At 49.1% G+C, this 24,236-nt stretch overlaps 1 long non-coding RNA gene across 4 annotated transcripts in view; it reads left to right on the forward strand.

The window, feature by feature from the left end:
* LOC124504050 (uncharacterized) overlaps positions 1 to 24,236 on the forward strand; it is a 158,149-nt gene that overhangs the window by 88,951 nt on the left and 44,962 nt on the right. The gene's annotated exons all lie outside the window — the stretch shown is intronic.

The raw sequence follows: 24,236 nt of genomic DNA on the forward strand, positions 1-24,236 counted from the left end.
ATTAAGCCTAGCCACTAAATTTTTCATTGCTGATTCTTGGCAGTTCTAGAACTCCCACTGGATTCTTGTTTGTTTGTTTCTGTTACTCTGCTGGACTTCCCACCTGGTCAGTCATGTTGGCAATCTTTTCCTTTACATCCTCAAACATATTTATAATAGCTACTGTAAAGTTTTTCTCTGCTAACTCCAAAATCTGAGTTATCTGGGAGTCTGTTTCTATTGAATGATTTTTTTTTTCCTGAGTATGGGTCACATTTTTCTGTTTCTTTGCATGTCTAGGAATTATTTTATTGTATACTGGTCTCTGTGGGCAATAGGTTTAGAGATTCTATATTCTGTTGACTTACAGCAAGCAGTTAATTATGGCATATCACCTTGAAGTTTTAGAAGCTTGGGTTTACACTCTTTAAGATGGATCTCTTTTGATTTTTCTTTAATCCGAGGGACAATCTTTAATCCCAAGACATAGTCACTGCTCCTAGATATGATTCCCTCCCATCGTGCCCCACCCCAGGATTTCAATGGAATGCCCAAGGTGTTTATGAAATCTCTCTTGGAAAAAGTGGCATGATTCAAACTCCAAACTCTGTCTCTCATTAAATGGGCAATAGCTGAAATCTCTGCTCAGCTTTTTAAACTTTTAGCTCCTTTCAGGATTTACCCCTTCCATTTCCAGCCCCTCTGGTAGCCTTGAACTCTGTCCTCTGACACCTCGAGCAATAAACTTTCTGCCTGGCTGACTGAGGAAAGCCCTCAGCAAAAAACCGTCTAAAGATAGATTTCGCCCAGTGTGTTTCCTTCTCTCGAAGGTCAAAGTCTCTCCAATTTTTGCCTGTTTCTGGTTGTTCTGCGATATTTTAAAATAGTTATTTTTAAAATATTTTATTCAGAGTTTGTTATTATTATCTGCAGGAAGGTTGAGCCAGTAAGAGCTACTCCATCATCCTCAGAACTAGAATTTCTTCCGCACCCATTTTAAGGTTTTTTAAATGTATTGCAAAACTGACCTCCACAAAGGTTATACCAGATTATGTTCTCACCCGTGGTAGATGAGAGTCCTTGATATTCTTTCCACTTGGCAGCTAGGATTTTTAAGCTAAATATCACGAATGCTGGAAACTTAGAGATCACCAGAGACAGTGATTCTCATTTAGGGCCCCTGAATCCCAAAACGATTCATGAAAGTCATACTGGGTTGAAGGACAATTTCTACAAGTTATAAACACGATTTCCAAATATAAACTATACAAGTATCCCTAACTAAAACCTTAAACGCGGTTACTTTTGGTTAGAATGACATCCTATTTTTCATGGAGACACTGGTTTCCCTGGCTGGCCAGGACTTCTGCTTGACAGTTAGCATGATTTTGGCCAACCCAAACTGACAAACTACATTATTATTGATAAGGGAAGTGTGGCTTTTAGGACATAACAACCTTGGGGAGAAACTCAATCCGAGGAATTATTGGTGGCCCTGGGCCCTAGGAACAGAGATGGGAGTTTCTTGAAGATGAATTTAGCCTTCATCATTGGATCTATCTTTGTTCGTACAGCTTTGTTGGTGATAGCACTCGCCCCTTTATTTGCTGAAGCCCAAAGACATAAAAGAACTTGCCTGGAGTTACACAGACTTACTCCCACTGTGGGTACAGAGATCAAAATCCAAGATCAGTCTTTGTTCCGAACACAGCGGCACATTTTAACTGCGAAGGAGTAATTCTGATATCTACCATGGGTTCAGAGAGAAAAATATAAAAGAGTAAACTCAGAGAAGACTATTTTAGAGAGCTATCCTGGGAGCACGGTAACGATCGGGTGGACAGTCGTGTTCTTTGAAGTGCCTGTGATTTCCAAGTCATTAACTTTCAGGGGCAGCGAAGAACCAACCACAGTCCAGGTGAATGGATTTTAGCCGAATGCAGACCCATTGTCCCCTGCCAGGTTTTCCTTTATTTGTCTATGATGTCTGTTTCTTATGTTTTGATGCTGGATTCAGATTCACATGTGCAGATTCATTTCTCCTCAATTTCCAAACGCAAATGCTTCCCACCTTTTGTGATCACGTAGAAATGACTGGAATAAGGTAGACACACAGACTGCTTTCCTTTTAGAACTTCTCCATCACCCAGCCCACTGTTCCATGTTCCTTAGTATACATTTTCTGTAGCAAGACTTAGATGTGTCTCACGTATTTATTTTATTTTTTTTCCAGAAAAGTCAGGGTCCTCCTTTGAGGCCCTGATCACGACACCATGGAGACTTTAGCAAAGACTTGATGCTTCAAAGAGACTTAGGTCAACGTTTAATTACCTCCCCCTGGAGACACTTGGTGCCTTTTGCTGTGTGTGCATATGAGGTTGAGTGCATGAGTGTGCAAGGTCCCGTGTGTGTGTTTGTGAGGTTAGCTACGTAAGAGCAAATGTGAGCGTCCTCTGCCGCCTCTCTGCCATTTCAATGCTAACCGTGCATTGGGCCGAGACGGGCACTCCCCGCCCTGTGTCTGCGTGGAGCTTGTCCCAGAAACGCGGAGTGCAGTTCAGACTGGCTCAGACCCATCTCAGAAGGCTGGGATTGTGATGACCAGATCCTTCAGGAAGCAGCTGCCACTGAGGAAGGAGAAGCCAATCTAACCCCCCAGGTGGCCATAGGCTTTTACCTGTTCTCAGGAGCACACCCTTTCCCACCTGTTTTTCCAGCCAGCCAGGCCAGCACCGTAACAAAGGGGGAAGCGCCCAAGGGCCCCACATCCTGGGGGTGTCGCCGGGACTCCTGTGCGAAAAGACACGGGAACGGAGCAGTGATGGGATACCGCGAGGGGATAACAGCTCCGCAGAGACTGGCTGCAGGAAGGGGGGCAGGAAAGGCCATCCAGAGGAGAGGCGAGAGCTCAGTACACACAGCAGGGAGCCGACTCAGCCAGGGTCCCCTCCGGTTGTGCAGGGCTAATCCTGAGGGCGGGGCCAGGCTGAGATAAACACAGAACCCTGCTTTTTTACAGATAAGATTGCAAAAGGGGTCTGTTCCTCCTCCAGGCGCTGCAGCACTCTTAGCAAAGCTGGATGCTTCCGGCTGGGGGCCTTAGGTCCCGTGCCTCCATCTGATGGTCCCTCGTGCCCCTTCACCATTTTTCTAAGCTTGACCTGACGGAATCTCGCTTTTTGCCTCTGCTTTGTCCTTGTCACCACTTGTGACATTTGAAGGCATTCTGTGTGGAGAGAATATGACCGCGGGACCCCTCCGACTTCAAGCCTGTCCACTTGGATCTATGTTTTCTCTACTCTCATATGAGCTTTTCAAATAAAAGGATTGAGAAGCTGAGTGCTTTGGATGTATATTGTAGAGATATAGAAATGGGTGTGGACTCTGAAGCCAGACCACCTCGTTTAACTGTAGCTCCAACGGGTACTAGCTGTGTGACCTTGGGTAAGTTGCTTAACCTCTCTGGGCCTCGATTTCTTTATTTGTAGAATAAAGACAACGATAGTACTTACCTCATAGGGTTGTTAGGCAGATTGTATTAACTATTATGTATGAAATTTATGAACAATTCCTGGCATATAGGAAGTACTATGTGAGTGTGAGCCATCATTGTTTTTATAAGTATTATTTTGCTGCATTTCCTTGTGTTCATTGCACATGCCTAATTTCTACAAGAGGTCAAATATCTTTATTATTAAGGTGAGGGGAAAGCCTAGCTCCCTCCCACCTCCCCAGTCCTGGCCTGTACACAACCCCTTACCCTTGCTTTTCTGGCTGGGGCCAAAGACACAATTCTTGTCCCTGTGCCTGGGTAGGGGTGTTGAAACAGAGTAGATGCATTTGCTAGACTGTGGTTTGGGCTCCGGCTGTCTTTCAACTTATAAAGTGTCTGCGTGATTTTTTTTTTCCGTCATCATTAACAATGGAATTCTTTTGTCATAATTTTTTTTACAATTAATATGTGCACATTGTTGGAAAATACATATATTGTAAAAAACTTCAAGTACAAAAAGCCCCCCAGCTCTTGCCGAAGGCTGATTTCCTTCCCTTGAGGCAATCACTGCGATCAGTTTCCTGACATCCTTCCAGGCTCCTTCTAGAACAACACTTATTTTTTAATGCCTTCTCTGATTTTCCACTAGGCACCATTGGTGCAGCTGCGTAAATGAGCCTGGGTGCACAGGCCTGGGTGAGAATGACCTCTGGGCTAAGGCCATCTGCACAAACCTACAGGTCACCAAGTCTACAGATTCCGGGGCTGGGCCTTTCTCGGCCCAAAGGAACTCAAAAGCCCACTTAAGTGGTTTGAATGGCTTGACATCAAGGTCATTTTCCCACAGGGCCCAGGCTGATCTCGTAAAGTGGTTCTAGAAACCACCCTCAGCCTTTGGTCTGCTACCCCAGGCCTGGTGTCTGAACCCCTCCCGGCCTCTTCCTTTGAGCCTGGCTCTTTGACCTGAGACTTTTTGCAGGCGTTCGCCCTTTCCTCTCCGGCCCTGCCAAGAATGGGACTCCCTAGAAACCCGCATAAGACCCCAGAACTGACCCAATGCAGCCCCAGCCCACTCATTGTGTCTGGTCTCCCTCATCCCTCCAGGTCACTGGACTCCTCCACCAAGACCCTTGCTGGAGCCACCGATCTTGCCCCCCTGTCCTGCACCGCCTCAGATTCCGTGGGCTTCATGCTCTCCCTGGCCACAGCCTGTGAGGCAGCATGACCCTGCTATCTGTGGCCTCTGCGGGTGATTGCCAGGTGACTTTGGGCCTCCCTACCTACCCTGGCCTTGATTTCCTCACTTGAAAAGTGGGGAAGGAGAGGGTTCCCCTGGGTGCATTTATATCCCCTGGATACATTTATATCCCCTGGATATAAATGGTGAGCTCATGGCCATAGTCGAAGCAGGGGTGTGGGTCGATGAGAGCCAGTCCAGTCCCATAGAAGAGGAACACGCGGCAGCTTTGGGAAAGGCACTCAGACCTGTCCCCGGCCTGCTTCACACCTGGCAGAGTGGCCCTTGTCGCCAGTGGCAGGTGCTCCTGTGAGTGAGCACTGTGAGTGGCCCATGCCATGGCACAGCCTGAGCTAATTGAAGGGAGGCCAGTGGCTGCCCGGGGTTGCTTCTCAGCCTCCAGCCAACCGCCACGTTTGAAAGCTGTGCCAGGTCCCCATAGATAATTCTCTGCCCGAAAACCGGGAACAAGGACTAATATAGCCATTTTCATTTTGATAGGGGGGAAAAAAAAAAGTCGCTCCAAAGCACTTTATTGTTTTCTAAACAGTCTCAGGCAGAAAGACGTGGCCCAGCCCTGTCTTAAGGCAAGGCTTCCTTCCTCGTGGCCTTCAGCATCACGTTGATGACAGCCATAGGGATGTAACAAAAAAAAGTAACAGTAACAAGTGCTACCACCTTGCAAATTTCAAATTATGTGGGCAGATACCTGAGGCTCACTGCTGTCGGGAGAGTGGCCTCTGCCCCCCGCCTCCCCCCCCCCCCCCCCCGCCCCGCTACAAGCAGCTCAATGACAAGGACTTTGGCTTTTAGTGTCCGCATCTCCAGAAATGCAGGCCGGGCCGCCGAGGTCATGCACTGGGGCAAGGGTAGAGAGTACCTGCGTCAGAACCAGACATTACCACAAACTTCGTGTAACTGGCAAATGGGCGTGGAAAGGCTTGCACATTCATGATCTCTGCAGAGGAACCATCCATACGGGGACAGGCCATCAAATCTTACAGGGTCAAACCCTGAGGGTTCCCCCATCTCTTTCCTCCTCCAGCCCCCATTGGGCAGACCTCTGGTTTCTCCGCTGAGCTATCCAAGATTCTGATGGACAGGATCACTCTCTGCCAGCTCAGCTCTGTCCCCAAGGAACTCGGTCATTGTGCGCACGCGGGCTGTTTTGGATGGTGGATCTCCCCTCTCCGCCCCACTTTCGATACCCAAGCTGTCTCTCGTATTTTCTTCTTTACAAACTGCGTTTTTCCAAAGAATGGGAAATAGCCACATCAGGATGAGAGATGCGTAGAGGTAGGTGAAAGAATGGTGGTCGCTTTTCATCTTCTTTTGGTTTTCTGTATTTCCAGACTTTCCACGGTGAACATCTATCGTGTGTGTGTAATCAGGAAAACAGTCTGATGAAAGGGAATGGGGACGTTGAGGCTGAATATTCTGATCCACAGGTGGATCAGAAGGGTCTTAGAAGGCTGCCTGTTAAGACAGTACTGGAGACCGGGCAAGAAGATGGGAGACTTCCGGAAATTTTGCTAAAAAGCCCTTTCTCCCTCCCTACGATTGCTGGGGTCACCGGTCACGGAACTGCTGAGGATCATCTCTTGTCCTGAGCTCCAGACCTCTGTGGCTCCTACACGGGCAAGGTTCTCCTGCTTCAGAGACTTGGTGCTGCCTTCCTTGGGGGGCCCACGCCCCTATCCAGCCAGCACCCATGCACACAGCCTCATACTGAGCAGGACGGCCACTAGGCCACCCAGGCGCCCCGGGTGCCTGCCCCACGGTCCTCAGAGACGACAGCCCCAGACTGGATGGTTTGCCTCACCTAAGGCAGCCAGGACGGTTTCCACTGGGCACTTTTTCTGTGTGGTGTGTTTTTCTTTCTTTGGTAGCTCGTAAAATCCCCCCGCCTGAACCGGGCCCCTTCGTCTTTCATCTCCAACCTCTCCTGGAGCTGTCCCTATTTCTTTTTTAATTGTGCCTCCTTTTTTTTTTTTTTTAAATGGAAGTTTCCTATTGAATTTTTATGACAATATAGAGACGTGGATAGACTCCAACAAAAATGAAATCTTTATGGAATAGTCATTTCTCTCCTGGAGCCTTCTGACAAATGTTCCTCTGCGGATATATATACATATCTATACATTGGTGGGGAGCAGGGGAGGGGGCAGCCCCTCTCGTGCTTGGCTTCAGCTCAGCCGGCTGAGGGGCGGGCCGCTGAACTGGTTATTATTGCGGCGTCATGACCGCTGGGGGAGCGGAACGCAGCCCAGCCGGGGGAGTGGGGGCAACATGAGGGAGGGAAGGAAGACGAGATGTAAATCTTTCTCAGGTACGATCCCTTTGCCTCGGTGTCAGCTGAATTAGCACACTCCCTAATCCCAAGCAACCCGCCTACGTGACTGCACTTGCGTGGGGGTGACCCACTCGCTTAACCCCTATCCAGCACCTCCTGTCCTGGTTCCCAGCCTGGCCCGAGAAGCCTCTGTTCTCAGGCCTAATGCCGTGTGTGACCGTCTGAGGTCGCTGGCATGTTTCTCTTGGGTGAGCTTCACCAAGTGTGATCTGGGGATGGCTTGGGATCCGCAAATGGCTCTCCGGGGATCGGGGGCCTGGGTTGCCTTCGCAGGGTGTGAGTACTTGTGCCAGGATGGGAAGGAACAGTTACTCATTTATAAATAGGTATTGGGAACCACCTACATCGTATGCCTGGCCCAGATCTGGGCACCAGGGATTTCAAAGTCATGGTCCCTTGTCCCATAGAGCTGAGGTTCTTGAAAGAGGCAACAGGCAAAAATCAAGTACACATGTGAATGAATGTGATGATTTTGGATTGTGGCACCTGCTGTGGGACAAAGTGGGAGCAAAGAGGGGCTGCTGAAGGAGAGGAAGCCCCTCCAGTTTAGACTATGGTCAGGGAAGGCTGCCGGCTAAGAGAGTGCTGGAGACCGGGCAAGAGGATGGGAGGCTAGCATGCTCAGATCAGGGAAGAGCATTCCGGCCAGAGAAACCAGCAAGTGCAAAGGCCCTGGGGCCAGATGCACTCAACATGTTGAGAAACAGAGAGAAGGCGAGTGTGGCCGAGTGGTGTGAGCCACCAAGGGAGCAGGAAGGGCTGGAGCAGGTCGGGGGTGCTTTGTGAGCCGCCCTAATTAACAGCTCTTAGTTCAAGTGCAACGTGAGCCACTGAGTGCATTTAGGGAGTAGAGACCTGACAGGAACCGGTTTTCATTTTGAAGACATCATTTTGACTTCTGCGTAGAGAAATAATGATAGAACTGTATTAAAACCAAGGTGCCAAGTGTTTGGAGCCTCAGAAAGGCAACACGATGCTCCAACTCTCAGGGGAATTTGGGAGGAGGGACAGAGTGGGATCGTTGTTTCTTCGGGTTGTTTGGATCCAGAGCTCTTTCCTCGAGCTGCGAGGCCTCCCACATAACTTGTCCCCGGCCTAAGTTTTGAGGAGAACTGAGCAGTGGTACTTAGGCTTGCCTCCCGGCAGAGAATAAACTTTCGAGCAAGAACAAAGCACCACAGATCTTACATGTGAATTTCGTCAAGGAGTGGAGTCTTCTGCGTGAGCGTGCCAACTGTCTGCTCGGAGAGAGGGACAGTCATAAACATCCTAATAAGGAAGAAATGAACATATTTTAGCATCGGTCATGCGGCAGGCTCTGTCCCACGTGTTAGGTCCTATCCCTGCCCCAGTGCCCTGAAAAGTACATTAAACATAGAAACTGGAACCAGAGAGGTTAAGTAACTTGTTCAAGGTCACACAGCTAAGGGGCAGAACTGGGGTCTGAACTCAGATTTGCGTGATTCCAGCGTCCTTGTTTCTGTCACTCACCCTGATGGCTTTGGACAGTATCCACGCACTGAAGGGTCAGCGGTCCCCTTTGAGAAAAGCGGTCACGGTTTCTTAGAGACAATGGGGACCATGGCAGGGTGAGGCTGGGGCACCCTCAGGAGAACCTGGTGCCTTCAGGGTTCCTTCCAGACCAGACCCTTCCAGCCATTGGCCCATGAGTGCAGAGCCTACCTGAGGCCTGAAACTTAAAAAAAAAAAAAAAATGCTTGACACTTGAATGAAAAATTAACTCCAAAATATAAGAAGAAAACTATAAAACCACAGCTGGTAATTTAAATCAATTAAGGCCAAGAAAAACGAAAAAAAAATTTTTTTTACCTTCATGTCTTCCTTCTCCGACACTCACCCCTGCCTTATGCAGACCCAAGTTTTTCCTGAAAAACTTCTCGTCACATTTCCTGCAACGTGGATCTCCGGGCAGTGAATGCCTTCTGATCTTGTTTGTCTGAGAAAAGCTTTACTTCTCCTTCACTTTTTTCAATTAAACTTTTTATTTTGAGATCTTTGTAAATTCATAGGTGAGGTAAGAAATAAATCAAAGAAATCTTGGGGGGCCCTTTACTCTGTTTCCTTTGAAAGTGACATCTGGCAGAACTATAGTGAAATAGCATAGCCAGAATGTGGACACTGATAACTTTCACGGATATTCACCAGTGTGTGTGTGTGTGTGTGTGTGTGTGTGTGTATGCATTCTGCCCTGTGTACTTTTATCTCACGTGTGGATTTGGGTATCCATCACCACAGTCAAGATACGCTCTCCTTCTGTCACTGAAGCATCTCTCAGGTTGCCATTTTATTTATTTTTTAAAATCTGTATTTATTTTGAGAGAGAGAGGGAGAGAGAGAGTGGGAGGGGTAGAGAGAGATGGAAAGAGAGAGAGAGAGAGAGAGAGAATCCCAAGCAGGCTCTGCACTGTCAGCACAGAGCCCAACTCTGGGCTCGATCTCACGAACCCTGAGAGCATGAGCTGAGCCTCGACCAAGAGTCAGGTGCTCAATGGACTGAGCCACCCAGGCCCCCCTCATGTTGCCATTTTATAGCTATACCTCCGTCTCTCCCATTCTCTCCCCTTCCATGACTCCCGCCAACCAAGAGTGTGTTCTCTGCTTTCATAATTTTGTCATTTCAAGAATATTGTATAAGTGGAATTGGGGGGTACCTATGCCGTTTTTGCTCAGCAAAACTCTTGGGAGATTCATCCATTCATTCCTCCAGCGGGAGGAGACCCAGCATCCTCTTGATCCCTGAATAGCACCCCAAGGCACGGATGTGCTGCGGTTTGTCTGCTTAACCCATCATCACTGAAGGACATCTGGGCTGTTTCTAGTTTGGGGTGGGGAGATCAGGGAGAAAGTGGTCCAGCAGGGGATGGAGAAGGAGGCCGAGAGAGAGCACAAGCCTGTGCGGAGAGTGAGGGTGCACCGAAGGACAGGGCACAGGAGGCAGGTGCAGGAGGCTGCCTCCAGCAGAGAACGCTGCGGGTGAAGAACAGTCGGAAGATTCTACGGTATGTAATCACACCCCACAGATTGCTTACTTGCCGTGAAATCTATATTCTCGGATAAACGAAAGTTTCTTAGTGGACTCTTCTTCTTTTGGGAAGAGGCAGAGCAACTTGCAGGAGAACACCAGCACACACGCATGTGCGCGCGGACCTGCTCCCTGGTTGCTACTGCAGAGACGTTTGTGTGCACGCACGTGCACAGACGTGCGCGTGCAAAGGCTAGTCTTTGGGTCTATGGGAAGAATGCACCTTGAGTTCTGTCTTGCAAATGAATTTTTTATGGGTTTGGGTTTTATGTGAACTCTTCATGGCTCTCTAAAGATACATGTTTATTGTTTAAAAAAAAAGTTAGAGGACGGGGGTGGCTGGTTGGCTGCTCAGTTAAGCATCTGACTCTTGGTTTCGCTCAGGTCATGGTCTCACAATACGTGAGTTCGAGCCCCACATCAGGCTCCACGCTGAGGGTGTAGGGCCTGCTTTGGAGTCTCTCTCTCTCTCTCTCTCGCTCTTTCCCCCTCCCCTGCTCACTCTCACTGTCTCTCAAAATAAATAATAAATAAAACTTAAGAAAAAAAAATTCTACTTTAGAGGACAAAGAAGAAAGCAAACATTACCCACAATTTTTTTATTTTTTCTTGTAAAAGCATTGTCGTATTGCACATATTACTTTGTGTCACTCCTGATTTCATTTGCTAATTGTTTAGGGCAGAATTCTAAACATGTCCCTCAAGATTCTGTGCCTAATCCCCAGGACGTATGACTCTGATAAGCTATCATGCCCATGAAAGGCAAAAAGAACTTTGTAGACTTAATTAAAGTTATTAATTCGTTGACCCTCATCTAGAGAGATTATCTTGGATTATCTGGGTTGGCCCAAGGGAATCCCATGAGCCCTTAAAGAGAGCTGAGAAGCATAAAAGGGATTTGATGTACCATAACTGTCTTTGAAGATGGGTCCACAAGCTAAGGAAATGCAGGAGACCTCCAGACGCTGAGAATGATCCCCAGCTGACAGCTAGCAAGGAGACGGGGCTTTCAGCCCTGCAATCAGGGAACTGAATTCTGCCAACACACTCAATGAACCTGTAAGGGGATCCTCCCCCAGAGCCTCTGGATAAGAGCATATGCTGGCTGGCACCTTGATTTCAGCCCGCGAGACCCCGAGCAGACATGTAGCTGAGCCACTGTGCCTTAACAGTGGTTCTATCCATACCTTCACTCACCCTAGTAGGTACCCTTTTTAAAAGCAAATCCTTCAGGCTTCCAATACAGTCAATGGGAGTAGCTTTATTGAAATTTATTCTCTCACACGAAACAAACAAACAAACAAAAAGGTAAAAAAATATATGAATCTACAAAAAGCCACTGAAAGGAACCAGCGAGTCTGGAAGGGGTGCAAGATACAAGATCAACACAAGAAAATCAGTTGCATGCCTATGTGCAAACAGTGGGCAATCCGAAATCGAAATAAAAAACACCATCTCTAGAAACATAAAGATCAGAACGACTTGGAGATAAATCTGACAAAGGATAAGAAAGGCCTATATACTGAAAACGATCCAGTATTGCTGAGAGGGATTGAGTAAAATGTAAATAAAAGGACGTAGATTCAACACGATCCCAGTCAAAAATCCCTAATTCCTTTGGTTTTTGTCCAAATCAACAAATTGGTCCTAAGATTCAAAAGAAAACACAAGAGCTCTGCGAAAACCAAGAGGATTCTGAAAAAGAGAACCCCTTTTTAAGACGAGCACTACCAGATTTCAGGTCTTGTTATAAAGTCCCTGGAAAGAAGCAGTATACAGTGGCAGACAGACAGACAGACGGATCAAGAGAACAAAATATATGTTTCGGAAATAGACCTGCAGATATGTGCACAACTGATCTTCAGCAAAGATACCAAGACAGCTCCATAGAAAAAAAATACTCTTTCGGTAAATGCTGGGGAACAACTGAATAATTACCTGCATGAAAAATTGGACTTTGACAAACACCTCACACCGTATCTCAAAAATTAACTCAAAATGGATCACAGGCCCATTTTAAAAACCTACAACTGTATAAAGTGCAACATGAAAATATAGAAGAAAATTCTAAGCAGACAGGCAGGTCCAGGAGACTTTGAAACTGAATCTGCAACTCTGAGTTAGGCAGAGACTTTTAATTAATTAATTAATTAATTAATTATTTTATTTGTTTTTTGAGAGAGAGCACGCCAGCAGGGGAGGGGCAGAGAGGGGGCGGGGACAGAGGATCCGAAGCGGGCTCTGTGCTGATGGGCTGACAGCAGCGAGCCCAGTGTCTCACAAACGCGAGATCATGACCCGAGCCGAAGTCGGACGCTCAGCTGACCGAGCCACCCAGGGGCCCCTATGTACCTTTTTAAAGTACAGAGAAGAGGTGTGCGCACATGCGTGTGCAAGCAGGGGAGGAGCAGAGAGAGAGGGAGAGAGAGAACCCCAAGCAGGCTCTGTGCTGTCAGCGCAGAACCTGATGTGGGGCTCAATCTCAGGAGCTGTGAGATCATGATCGGAGCGGAGATCAAGAGTCCGAGGCTTAACCAACGGAGCCACCCAGGCGCCCCTGGGCAAAGACTTTCTAGATAAGACAGCAAAAGCATGACGCATAAAACGTTTGATAGATTGGACTTCATAGAGTTTTAAAACTTCTGCTCTATGAGGGACCCTGTAAAGAAGGGAATAGATAAGCCACGGACTAGGAGCTATCTGCAGATCACGTGTCTGATAATAAACTTTGAATCCAGAATATTAAAAAAAACCAACCACCTCCAAATCAATAAGAAAAATGCAAGCAACCCAGTTATATAAGTGGGAGAAGGAACTGAGCGTGTACTTCACCAAAGAAGAAATATGAATGGTACAGAAGCGCAATCTCGTTAGTAACCAGGGAAATGCAAACAGAAACAACGATGAGATAGCCCCACACACCTTCTGGAATGTCTGAAATTAACTCTCGGCGCTGAATACTCTCCGTGCCGAGGTGGGCGAGAACCGGAACCTTACACACGGTGGTGGGAATGGAACGTGGTCCACCCACTTTGGAAAACGAATGGGCAGTGTCTTCAAAGTTAAGCATACTCTTACCATATGACCCAGCCATTCCACTCCTAAGCGTTTAGCCAAGAGAAATGAAAGCGTATGTCCACACAAAGACTCCCACACGAATGCTAGCAGCAGCTTTATTTTTAATGGCTCAACACTGGAAAGAATCCAGAGGTACAGCTACAGGTAAATAGGTAAACACACAGTGGCACATCCACATAATGGAATATGACTGAGCAGTATTCCATTATGTGGATGTGCCACTGTGTAAGAAGAGACAACCTATCGACACAGGCAAGAACACGAATGAATCCGAAATAATTACGCCGAGTGAAAGCAGCCGGAGGGGCGGGGCACACGCTGCACAAATCTGTTCACGTAAAATTTTTAAAAACAGAAACTAACCCATAGTGACAGAATGCAGGGCAGTGGAAATGTATAGTGTGAAACGCATGTCTTAGAAAAAAATAAAGAGCCAAAATCAGTCGTCCGGGTTTTCGTCTCAGGAAATTTTCAAATGCATGCAAATTTTTAAAAATTATTCAAGAGGCTGGGGGATTCTGGGATGGACTGCTGAGTCTGACCAAAAATAAATAAACAAATAAATAAATCTAACGGTAATACAAATACAGGAAATCCCTCCACTGAATGGATGGGCATAAAAGGTGCTGGCCCAAGTACTACTGGAAATGAGCGGAAATTGTAAAACCAAAAGCAAAAGGAATTATACGTAACACTGTATTCTGACTGATAAAGTTGTTTCCCATGGGACACACGTTAATGATTCTGAAGCCACCCATTGTGAATTTTGGAACTGAAAACTGAAGTAGATGGATGGCCGATGGCGGGAGCCAAGGTCCTCACTGTTGGAGTGACAGGACACAGGCAAACAAAGTGGGGAGGCTGGAATGATTCACGTGGCCAGGGATTAGCATTGGAGACGTCAGTAAGAACTCACGTCTAGCCTAATACAGACACAGAGGGATGCGTACAAAATATCTGTAGATACAGGTTGGTGTGAACACATATTTACATGTTTACATGCGTAAACACATCTGTTAGCTAACAGAGCATACAAGAAATGACACCCTTGTCGCAATGAGAGCATCTGGTGCCCAGATTTCAGATGTTAGGATCACTCTCTGATAAAAGGAATTAGGACATCTTGAAGAAATGGCCGACTTTAGGATGGGCAGGGAATATACAAGGTGATCCTGGAGCATCTCGTAATGTCAGAAAGTGAGAAAGTGCTCAGAAAAACAAACAAACGACAACGCACGATGGTGGGGGTGTGTCGAAGGAACCCAGCAGCCATTTGAAAGAGCTCTCAGTGACCCAAACTGGTATAATCTGAGCAATAAAGTAGTACTAGATTATAAATAACACAAGTATAAAACAAATATGCATGATTCATACTGATACATATGAATATGAAATATTCTGTACTGATCACATGAATACACGAGTGGGGGAGAATAGACAACTCTCCCACGGGGTACAATTTCAAATAATCGAGGTAACTACTCCTCCCCCAAGAAGGTGGAGCAGAGCTCCCCATTCGTTGAGCGTGGAGTGCGCAGTGGTTCCCTTTCAAGGTCTACACTATGGGCAGCGTGGGTGGCTCAGTCCGTTAAGCGTCCAACTCTTGACTTCCGTTCAGATCACGATCTTGTGGATCGTGAGTTTGAGCCCTATGTGGGGCTCTGCACTGACAGCTGTCTCAAAATAAATAAATAAACTTAAAAAAAAGAATCAAGTATGAGAAGGGAGAAAAAGAAACTCAACACATATACACACTACCTCAGCCAGACGTCAGGGTCAACATCAAGAGTGATAAGTCATGGGGCGCCTGGGTGGCGCAGTCGGTTAAGCGTCCGACTTCAGCCAGGTCACGATCTCACAGTCCGTGGGTTCGAGCCCCGCGTCGGGCTCTGGGCTGATGGCTCAGAGCCTGGAGCCTGTTTCCGATTCTGTGTCTCCCTCTCTCTCTGCCCCTCCCCTGTTCATGCTCTGTGTCTCTCTGTCCCAAAAATAAATAAACGTTGAAAAAAAAAAAAAATTAAAAAAAAAAAAAGAGTGATAAGTCATGTAGATGTCTGTACTCTTGATATGATGCGATGAGAATGGCACTTTACCCTGTGTCTTCCTCCCAGAAATCCACAATCCTACCCTAATCATGAGGAAACACCAGACAAACCCCAGTGTAGGGACATTCTACAAAACGCCTGACCAGTATTCCTGAAAACCGTCAGGGTCATTAAAAACAAAGAAAATCAGAGAAACTGCCCCAGCCAACTGGAGCCTAAAGGGGACCTGACAACGAAATGTAATGTGGGATCCTGGATGGAACGCTAGAGTGGAAGGACATTTGGTCAAAACAAACGAAATATGAAGAAAGTATAGACTTTAGTTAACAATAGTGTTATCAATATTGGTTATGAAACAGGACAGATGTTCCATCCTAATATAGGAGCTGGACCGTAGGAGAAACTGGATGTGCTGTATGTGGGAACTCTTCAGACCCTTTTTTCAACTCTTCTGGAAACTTAAAACTATTTTAAAATTTAAAAAAAAAAATTTAAATAGAGGCTAATCCCTTCCCCCGCACTTCTCATGCTCTCCCTCCTTTCTCCCTTCCTTTAAGAACAACAACACCATCACACATGTTTCAGCACCTTGTCATTTCCAGCTGTCTTCCCGGATCATTCTGCAGGAGCCTTGGCACGACCCTATGCTGTGTTCAGTCTGCTCCAATTTATAGACAGGCCAATTTATAGACGGCCAAGGAGGCAAAGAACCCATCCAAAGTAGCAAGAGTGCGAGCAGTGACCCCAGGACTCATGCTGGGCTCTCCTGGCCCCACCCCATCACCCTGCCACTCTGTTTCCCACGGGGCCCTCTGACGACAAACCGCTTGGGGCCCAGTGTAAGTGGTACTCTAACACTCCAACTTGACTTGCCTGGACGTGACCTGCAGGTTGGAGGCATCATCTTGTTCCTCCTTCCCCTTAGAAACAGTCATCTCAGAAAGAAGACAGCCAGGAGCTGGCGTGGGTGCCGGAATTCCTTCCTGTCGAGGGCACTGCCCCTCATCTCTGTGTGCCAAGCACTTTCACAGGTAATGATCGCATTTGGTGAACCCCAAAAATATCATGGAAGGAAGTTATTATTATCTCCAACTTGGGGTTGGAGAACCCTGAGGCTAGAAAGTGATGATAACTGAATGCAAACCCTTCCCTTTTCTCTTGATCAACCTGTTGTCCCTGACACTGGTTCTGGCCAGCACCCACCTGCCCGGCGTCCCAGATAGAAGGTGCTTATTCCCCTCCAGGGTGAGCTCGTGGTACCCATGACCGCCATGGCTTGATGCAGCCTCTCTAGCAGCCAGATATCACCTGCTCTCTGCACGTGAATGTGCCTTAGGGAGCTCATCAAATCCCAACGGAGAAATGACATCCTCTGGGGAAAATATCTGCAGTGAGGTGACCATCCTGTTACCTTTCTCTGTCCTTCTGGACCACACTCGAGTCCCCGCGCATGCACCTGAGAGTGTGGGCAGGGAAGCGTCTCTGCTGAGTGGGATGAAACGTCGTAAGAGCTCTGAGGGTTGAAACTTTGAAGAGGTTGAGATCTTTGAGTGCTGAAGAACCTTTGAATCTCCCTTCAGCTCCCCCTACCCCGACCACAAGCCCTTCTCTTGATGTAAAACATGTGTTCAGATTGAAAACAATGAGGCATATGTCTATGCCGACAAGACTGTTTTGCTTTATGCTTCCTCAGTGGTTGGAAACAGACCTACCTCTGAGATCTGCATGACTCTAAGTGGAAAACACTCCCTGTCAGTCATATCTGTGGATTTGCGAGATGGAACAGGAGACCATTCCATCTCTGCTGCTAGGAACACCGTCTGTGTGACCTAGTTGTGTTGGGAGTGGGTCCGTCTTCCAGCTGCCCCCACGCAGCCCCTGTGGAGCAGACATGATGAAGGTGTCTAAACTCCCTTGGAAGCTGTTAAAGTTAAGCTGAAATGCCCAGGAGCCAACGGAGGAAACTTCCAGAACAGATACGATGTGACGCCCCCACTCACCCTACACCAGCCATACAGATGATGTCTTCATCCACACGACCAATGGCCTCACATCAAACCAGGACATTTGGCTTCTCTCTTCTGTCGCGTACGTAACCAGTTGACCCCGGACGAGTTACCTGGCCTCTTATTAAGAAATGGACTAAATACTTTCTGGAGAATCTTTCAGCCCTAAAAATGTATGAGTTCTTTTCCTCCGAGTTGATGGGAAATCAGCTACAGTGAACACTCCTGTAGATTCGGTCTAAATTAGGAGATACCAGCATCCCTAGAGGAGACCAAACCCTGAAGCGGGAGGAACTCGGGAACCACACGGGGAAAGGATTTGGGACCAAAACAGATAACAAGAGTAGATGAACAGAAGACATTCAGGTTGAATCCACCTTCAACAAATCTGGACTGAGTAACTTCTACATGCAAATCACTAAAGTGCAGGAGTGGGGGGAAGGATGACAGCACGAATCTCTCAAAATCCTACGTTCTAATTGATGTACTAAGAAATTCTTGGCGGAGGAGAAATAACTTGTATAAACAATGGGACGCCGCGGGGTAACAGCGAGGCTAAAAGAGGCATTTGGCGGGCAGATGTAGAGCAGGAGGCCAAATTCAGGTGTAAAGCAAGGGAGAAAGGAGGGCACTCGAAGACCAAGTCTCATAAGCCTTACTTCCTGGTCCACGTTAGCACTCCGGAATTCAGCCCTGAGAGCCACCACGTCCAATGCTCCATCACTGGGGGAGCAGCCAGGATTCCGGGGCTGGTGGCAAGTTCTGGAAGGGCTTCCTTAGTCCGAGAGGATGTTGGCATCTCTGGGCTCCACGCCACCAGGGGAGGGAGGCCAAAGGCACAGGGGTACCGGTGCTGCCACGCCAGGAGGAGTTCCTGCCAAGGAGGTGGGGGGATGTTTCACAGTCAGGACTACATATCTGGTCAGGGCAGAAGGCAGAGCGTTGGCCAATGCTCCGTGTGACCTAATTCCCTACCCGAGCGAGCTAACCCTTCAAGCTCCTGACTGGCTGGCATTCATCATCATAGTCATGCGACTGAGTTTTTCAGTGAGTTTTCTCCTGAAAACTAGTTGGGATGGCCAGGAAGTTAGCAAGAGGGTCGGCCCTGCACTTGGTTGGAAAAGAGAGGTTCTCTTGCCTTGGGGGATCATTTTGGGAGAATTACGCAGTGTATGATTTCTGTTGACAACAAAGGAGGGTTAGGATTTTGAGAAGAGAAAGGGGACTTCCCTTCTTTTTGCCGGCGGGATTTTCCTGGAACGGAGCTCTCATGGAGCATTCTTGCAATTGCACTGTTTCACTCTTTGTTCGGACAACGACGCATAGAATGTCTGTAAGGCTGGAAGGGGCTTCAAAACCCGTTTTCTAGGTAAACTAACCAGAGATACCTTGGCCTTTTCGTCATCTGTGTCTGCTAGGGCCGTCATAGCAAAGTATCAACAACGGTACCGTCTCACAGTTCTGGAGGCCAGAAATCCGAGATCAAGGGCTCAGCGGGGTTGGTCCCTTCTGAGGACCGTGAGGGAGAATCTGGTCCAGAGCTCTCTCCCCCGGCTTCTGGGGCTGGGTGGCAATCTGTGGCATTCTGTGGCTCATTGACGCGACAACTTGATCTCTGCCTTCGTGTCCACGTGGTGTTCTCCCTGTGTGTGTGTGTTTCTATCCAAATTTCCCCTTTAAATTTTATAAAGACACCAGTCATGCTGGACTAGGGGCCTCCCCTAATGCGGTATGACCTCATCTTACTGACTACATCTACAGCGGCCCCAGTTCCAAACGAGGTCACGTTCTGAGGTACCGGGGGTTAGGACTCCAACACGTGACATTCAGGAAGACACAATTCAACCTCTTACCGTATCTTTTCTGCCCAGGGAGCCAAGAGTGCGGGCCCGTCAAGCCACAGGCAGGGAGAGAGATGCCGTGCTGGGTCCCTCACTCTCTGGAGCAGCTCTGGACGGGCTTGGCGCCACTGTCCCTGTGTTGCAGGTGGAGACTGGGGTCAGGTCCGTGGCAGGGCCCGGCGTGAACCGAGATCACCGGACACCCACCCCCTTCTGGGGCTGGGGCTGGGGCTGGGGCTGGGGCTGGGGCTGGGACAGGACACCCAAGCCCACCTTGAGGAGAGTGGGTTACACCAGGTAGAGGATGACCCCGAGATTCTGGCACATGAAGTGAGAACCACCGTCCTGTGCCGACCACCCCTCACGTACGCCTACAGGAGGGCCCGGGTAAGGGTCTGTTCTTTGTGCCCACCCAGGCGAGATGCGGCCTCCTCACGGTGCCTCAGTTCCTTCCCCCGCAAAATGGCGGCAATGCTCTGCCCTGCCCGGCTCTGCCCACCTAAGGTCAGGTGAAGCCCCAACAGGGGGACCCCATGGCACGGCTTTGGAAAGACCCACAGACCTGGGGACGCGGGGAGCATCGTCATGACCGCTGATGTGCGGTGCAGCCCGAGCCGACAAGTGCCAGCCGGTGGCTGTGTCATCTCCTCCGGGAGTCCTAGCGCCTGCTGACAGGGACAATGTCTGATGACTAAAGCATGTCTGACCCTCCCCGAGCCCGTTTCGCATACAGCAGAGACTCAGCCAGTCTTTGCTGGCAGTCTGCCTGCCGCCGGCCTGCCCGTCCAGCTGCTCAACGCGGAGACTGAAACCCACCCGGGTTGCATTTCAGAGGTCCCGGCCTGCTCTCTCCCCGCTCAGTGAGCTCTGAGGGGAGCGACTTGCGGGCTGGGTTCTGGCCAGGTGAACCTGCCCGGAGGGGGAGGAAAAGGAGGAGGAGGAGAAGGAGGAAAGGAGGGGGAGGGGGAGGGGGAGGAGGGGGAGGACGAGGAGGGGGAGGAGATCCCAGCATGCACCTGTGGCTTAGCTTTCTCCCTGGCGGGAGGGCCTCCCTCTCTCTCCGCTGGCTTTTTCCAGAGCACCTTCACCCTATGAGATTGACAGCTTACTCTTGGTTGGGAACAGAGTGTAGGAAGGGGTCTTTTCACACTGCCCTTGCAGCCCTGCCTGCCAAAACCCCGCCACGGCCGCTTTGCCTATTTACCCTGGCCACCAGGTCCCTCCCAGCTGCCCTAAGAAAACAGATTACTGTCCAGAGCAAAGTCCTTGCGTGTTTCCTCTCTGGAGATGGATCAAGTTTTGAAAGAAAGGTTTCCTGCAGCCCATGACACCATTTGGGTTTGTTTTATCTGTCTCCACCTGTGGGGCAGGGACTTAACCTGTTGCCCAGGGCTGGGCCAGCAAATGACTGAAAGGAAAGCAAAGCTGGCCCGGTGCGCTTTTCGACAACACACCGAGCGGCCTTGTTCTCCTCTGCCCAGCATTGTGCGGGTGAGGCCCAGGCCCAAATCTGAATAGGGCTCCGCGTAACTTGATATGTTTTCTTTCTTTGCTGTAGTCTCAGTGTGCCAAATTTAACTATGCCCCAATCTGCGGTCTGTATATATAGTGTTGTTGCAGGAGTGTGTGTGTGTGGGGGGGGGGGGTTGCCAGAGGGGGGAGGGGAGCGTATCCATGTTGCAGGAGTGGGGGGGGTTGCCAGAGGGGGGAGGGGAGCATACCCATGGGGTTTTTTTTTTGTATCTTTTTTTCCTCTGGCCTGCTTTGCTCACTGTTTGCTATATATAACTTAACATGACCGTCCTCACTCTTTGGTCATTAACCCTTTGGAGATACCCACTGCAATTTGTGTCTCCCGGAAGGCCCCTCCACCAATGCCCTCAAGCGCCCTGTTCGGGAAGCGCTGGCTGGCACCGTCGGAGTTAACCGCAGGCCTTTGGAAACTTGAACTTCCCCAGAAGTGCTTGTGCAGCAATTAGCAGATCCCCACTCAGATACAGAAAACTATCCCCTGCCCCCCTTTGCAAACAAGCAGAGAGGGCCCTCGGAGCCACGAGTCAGCCCTGTGCCTCTTTCCAAAAGGCTTGTATCCTGTACCTTCCAGAAATGTGATAAAAGGTCCATCTTGATGTTGCCGCAAGGTTCCTAGGGGAAGTAGGAATCTGTTGTCCAATTAAAACTCATGAGGCTGGGCCTCACTTCTGAGACGCTGGGGTGGATGAACACAAGGGTGGCGGAAAGCTTCTCATTTGCGGCCTGCGTGACGAGTGACCCTGCCTAGGTGGATAGAAGCCCTGTTTCACTCTGCTGGAGGGAGAGGGCTGGCAAAATATTTTGGTAGCTACTAAATGTTGGGGACCAAAGAGAGCTCCTCACCCAGGCCACGCGCTCCTCTCAAGGGCGGGTGGACATCGCTCCTTAGGACCCAGGGTCCATGGGATCAGGCGATGGGAGGTAAAAGCCTCAGCTCTCGCTGTTCACTTCTTTCAGAAGTCACAGAAACGCGGGAAAATACAGAACCTTGAGTCTCCTTGTGAGGGGGAAGATGTCTTGGGTCATCTTGGGCTATATTTAGAATGGAAAATGTGCTGGCTCAGAGAAAACCGGTCATGCGTCCTTCTCTAGGCTGTACCCTGAGCAGGGAGCCCGGCCCCATCGGGCCCCCTTCCTCCCATCTTTCACACAGCCCAGATGCCCCTCCTCCTCTAGGGAGCCTTCCCAGCCATAGGAAGACCCCGCGGGGTCGGGCTGGATGACCCTGTTAATAAACTTTACAAGCACCGTGTGCCAGGCACGGTGTGAGCCCAGAAGTGCGCGTTTGGCGTGCAAGTGGGAACTGTGCTACCTTGAACCGCTCCCCACCCCTGCTACGCCAGGTGTGAGTGCTGGGGATGGACACAGGGATCCTGGCCCGAAGGGCAGTCACTGGTCTGGCTCACCTGTACGTCGGGCTGCACGACGGCGATCGTTTCTTTTTGTAAGCATCAAAACATTTTCAAGAACATGGAAGTTTGTTGCATCGCCATTTTGTTTGTGGATCGGCACATGATTTCTCAGAAAGAACAACCCGACCCCGCCCTGTCACCCCTTCCAGCCCAGGCCCTACTTCCCACTTTACTGAGGACGAGGGTCAGAAGTAGCCTTGCTAAAGATCGCCGTCTGCTGTGTTCGTGGGGACTAAGGGGACAATGGGAACGCAGTCTTGGGTACCTGTTGTGGGTCAGGCACCACTTTTAACCTTCACAACCCCTCCGAGAGCTGGGGGTTATTGAGGCCTTTTCCCAGTATGGAAACCAGGGGTTAGATGTCTCCTCCAAGGACCCAAGCGTCCCTCACCCGCCTCCCCCTCCTCACCCTCCTCCCCATGCTGTGCTGGTCCGACCTGTGAAATGCAGTCCCTCAGTCTCCTGTCCCATGGCTTCCCACCTGGCCCACAGCCCAGCCTCCTACCCTTCTAGACTCTGATCCAGACAGAAGCCAGCATGATCTTCGGGAAATGTAAAACCAAGCCACATCCTTCTCCTGCTTGGGACGTGAGAGTGGCTTCCGGGTGTTCTTAGAACAGGATTCAGCCGCCCCCCCCCCCCGCCGTGCATGGCCAGTACCCCCCACCCCAGCTGTGCTACAGCTGTGGTTCGCCCACTCTGCACTCGCCCCGCCAGTCCCAGGGCCTTTGTATTTGCTATTCTGTGCCCGTGGTTGGGACCCTAGACCCTGAATCATTCTAGTCTTCCTCAGCGAGGGTCAAGGCACTGTTCTAGCTGGGGGTTAACTCTGCACGCCTGCACACCTATTCTCTCGGGAGGAACGAGACACTCAAGCTCCCGCGCTGTGGGGCTGCTGCCCGCCCCCTCTCCCCCGACCCAGCCCCAAGACCCACGCTTCTCCCAGCAGCCTGAGGGAAGTTGCTTCCTTCCTGCACATGCTGTGCTGGGTGTGAATCTTCCACCATGGGCAGATCTCAGGGCTCTGTGTTTGGGGCAAATAGCTACTCTTTCATGAGGCTTTAGGTCATGAACTGACACGTCATGTCTTGGAAGCCCATGCGGAGAAGAAGCTGACCACCTTTGCTTGCTCCTGTCGGCCTTTCTGAAAACCCAGTACGGTGACATACTTTCAGCCCCTGGATTTTCCATTCCAGTGTTGCATCAGCTCGGAAGAAAATTCTCTTATAAATTGGTGACACTCAGGTTGGCCTGAACGTCCAGTGGGCCATCCGTACACCATTTAATCTATCCCTTCAAAATAATTCATTCTTAGTTATCAGGCCTGCTAAGATGACCCAAAACTGGCCCTTTCAAAGGGTTTTTCCATGGTGGCCTGGGACAGCAGCCACTTGGAGGAGGCCCTCTAGGACAGCAACCAATCCATTGCACAAGATCATGTGGGAGGCCCCCAGAGAGCAAATTAAGTCCTCCCCTTCTCGTACCCCCCTCTGGTCCCACCAGCCTCCCCACTCGAAGTCTATAGAGTTTGGAATATGTCCCCACTCGCTTAGAACAGAAATTTTCAAATGGAAAAACAGAGAGAGACAAAGAAGACAAACATGAAGTAACATTGACTAGATCACTGAGACAATCTGTCCACCAGGATTTGCCTTCCTGATTTCTTTTATAGCCGTAGTGTCACCCTTTCCTTGTCATCAATTTAACATGTAACATTTTTTTAATTAAAATTCAGTATCATTGAACAGGTCATAGGGTATGAGCAATATTTTCTTTGTTCTAAAAATCCACATGTAATGAAGCTGCCATTCACGATTGTTTTCCACTGGGCTGCTTATTAAAAAAAAAATGAGTTTCAATGAACAAAAATAGGTGCATTTTCACAGCGTGGGGTCCATCAGGAATGAAAACCTTACCAATCACAGCCCCAGCCCCTGGGGGTGCCGTGGGGGGATGTTGTCAGATGTCAATTTGGGCTGATTGTTTCTGAGGCCATGTGACTGCGATTCTCGTGTCCTGTGGTGCATTTTATAGACTGATGTCGTCGTTTGGAGATAAATGATTAGATCAATGGTTATAGATGAACGCAGTTCACAGCGTGCTAGAATCAAGGGAGGATTCCCACAAAGTTATCAGAAAAGGCTTTAGAAAGGACACGGGGTGGGGGGTGGGGGTGCCTGGGTGGCTCAGTCGGTTAAGCATCCAACTCTTGATTT

The sequence above is a fragment of the Lynx rufus genome, unplaced genomic scaffold (assembly GCF_022079265.1).
Source record: "Lynx rufus isolate CCGP_SWC_20201006 ecotype Redwood Valley unplaced genomic scaffold, mLynRuf1.p SCAF_8, whole genome shotgun sequence".
Lineage (NCBI taxonomy): Eukaryota > Metazoa > Chordata > Mammalia > Carnivora > Felidae > Lynx > Lynx rufus.